The sequence below is a fragment of the Anastrepha ludens genome, unplaced genomic scaffold (genome assembly GCF_028408465.1).
Source record: "Anastrepha ludens isolate Willacy unplaced genomic scaffold, idAnaLude1.1 ptg000082l, whole genome shotgun sequence".
Classification (NCBI taxonomy): Eukaryota; Metazoa; Arthropoda; class Insecta; order Diptera; family Tephritidae; genus Anastrepha; species Anastrepha ludens.
This window is the reverse complement of record NW_026530037.1, coordinates 135,001-137,500: the sequence shown is the minus strand read 5'-3', so window position 1 is coordinate 137,500 and position 2,500 is coordinate 135,001. Positions and strand designations below refer to the sequence as shown.

The window sequence follows — 2,500 nt, the reverse complement described above, 5'->3', positions numbered from 1 at the left end:
TTTGAGAATAGGTTAAAATCGTTTCGACCCTAAGGCCTCTAATCATTCGCTTTACCAGATAAGATTATTTTATATAATTTTTAAATGCACCAGCTATCCTGAGGGAAACTTCGGAGGGAACCAGCTACTAGATGGTTCGATTGGTCTTTCGCCCCTATACTCAATTCTGACAATCGATTTGCACGTCAGAACTGTTTCGGTCTTCCATCAGGGTTTCCCCTGACTTCAACCTGATCAAGTATAGTTCACCATCTTTCGGGTCACAGCATATATGCTCAAGGTACGCTCCAGTTAGAGGTATAAATAATAATAAATTATCATTATACATAACTATATGGAACGCCCCGGGATTGAATTAATTGACTATTTAGGAAAATAGACTAAAAATTAATCCCATTATATTTTTAAGTTAAGTTAATTATGCCATTAAGTTTAATATAACTCAATGACTTGCACATATGTTAGACTCCTTGGTCCGTGTTTCAAGACGGGTCCCGAAGGTATCCTGAATCTTTCGCATTGTTAATCATATAAATGCATACAAATAAATATTAATATCATAGATATTAAATTTTTTGTAAAATTCAAAAAATGAATTTTAGCATTATATATAATAAAATCTATCAACACTTTATCAAATCATTAGTATTTATTCTATGTTAATATGCTTAAAAAGCAAATTAATTTAAATAAACTTAATATCACCAATGATCTTTTGATAAATACTTTATTATGTTAATAGATTACAATGTCCTTATATGAAAAAAATGCACATTATTTTTAATTATTTAATGATGAATTTTTCATAATGGATATTCAGGTTCATCGGGCTTAACCTCTAAGCAGTTTCACGTACTATTTAACTCTCTATTCAGAGTTCTTTTCAACTTTCCCTCACGGTACTTGTTTACTATCGGTCTCATGGTTATATTTAGTTTTAGATGGAGTTTACCACCCACTTAGTGCTGCACTATCAAGCAACACGACTCTTTGGAAATATCTTTCTAGTAATCATTAACGTTATACGGGCCTGGCACCCTCTATGGGTAAATGGCCTCATTTAAGAAGGACTTAAATCGTTAATTTCTCATACTAGATATTAAGATATTCCATACACTGCATCTCACATTTGACATATAGACAAAGTGACTTAGTGCTGAACTATTTTCTTTTCGCTCGCCGCTATTAAGAAAATCCTTGTTAGTTTCTTTTCCTCCCCTCATTAATATGCTTAAATTCAGGGGGTAATCCCATATGAGTTGAGGTTGTTTTAAAATATTTTTTATCTTCTCACAATTTAATAAATAATTATATCATCTTTTCATCTCTATTTTTCTTTTTTCCTTTTATATAAATATATATTATAAATAATAATTATGTAAAATGAGGCAATTCTAGAATAAAAAAAATTAATTTTTATGCTAGACATTCCTCCTTTAATTACATATATAAATTAATATTTTATATATATATAAATAATATGAAAATTTTTTAAAGAGAATACTTAGATTCAAAATTTTTTTTATTTCATTTTATTTGAGAGGATTTTTTTTTTTTAAGAATATATTAATAAATAAAAAATTCATTATATATCTTTATTTTTTTGCTATTAATATTATGAATTATTTAAAATCCAATAATATACACATTTGCTTAAATTCAATTATTTTTATAAAAGAATAAGCAACTTATTTAGCATAGTCTTACAACCCTCAACCATATGTAGTCCAAGCAGTACTTTAAAATTTAATTTAATGTACATAACAGCATGGACTGCGATATGCGTTCAAAATGTCGATGTTCATGTGTCCTGCAGTTCACACGATGACGCACAGTTTGCTGCGTTCTTCATCGACCCATGAGCCAAGTGATCCACCGCTTAGAGTATTTTTTTATTTATTTTTATTTATAACAAATGTCAATTTTTTTTTGCATATATTAATTGAAAGAGTAAAATTAAATAATAATAATAATAAAATATAAATTGATTTTCTTTCAATAATATATATCAAATATATTTAACTCTAAACATTTTTATTAAGTTGCGAATGTCTTAGTTCAACAATAATACAGTGGTGGTATTTATTATGTTTGATTATTTTGTATTTTTTTAATCATTTTATTTATATATAAATATAATAATAAATATATACCACTTTTGTTATTGTGAACAAATTAACTTATCATTCAATCAAATGAATAATAAGTACAACTTTCTATTTTCATGTTTAAAGGTTTTTAAAAGAAAAAATAAGAAAAAACATTACAAAATGTACCATCATATTATATTTAATATGATATAATTGATGGATAACAAATTGAATGAAAAAGAATAAAAAGAATATGGATTCAAAATAATTATAAATTTTTCTTTTTTTTCTTTTTTTTTTTTTTTCTTTTGTTTGTTTTTGTTTTTATTTGTTTTGGCATTGTTTGTTTTTCTTACGGATATGGAACACAATAATGATCCTTCCGCAGGTTCACCTACGGAAACCTTGTT

At 26.5% G+C, this 2,500-nt stretch overlaps 2 non-coding genes and 1 pseudogene across 2 annotated transcripts in view; all 3 read right to left on the bottom strand.

Annotated features, from left to right (window-relative positions):
• Positions 1-1,268, bottom strand: part of LOC128870910 (large subunit ribosomal RNA) — a 5,038-nt pseudogene extending 3,770 nt beyond the window's left edge.
• Positions 1,269-1,706: 438 nt separating this feature from the next.
• Positions 1,707-1,887, bottom strand: LOC128870868 (5.8S ribosomal RNA). The gene has a single exon (XR_008455572.1). It is a non-coding gene; the product is annotated as a 5.8S ribosomal RNA (ribosomal RNA).
• Positions 1,888-2,461: 574 nt separating this feature from the next.
• LOC128870883 (small subunit ribosomal RNA) overlaps positions 2,462-2,500 on the bottom strand; it is a 1,991-nt gene continuing 1,952 nt past the window's right edge. Inside the window, exon 1 of the ribosomal RNA XR_008455586.1 lies at positions 2,462-2,500. This exon is cut by the window's right edge and continues 1,952 nt beyond it. This is a non-coding gene — a ribosomal RNA (small subunit ribosomal RNA).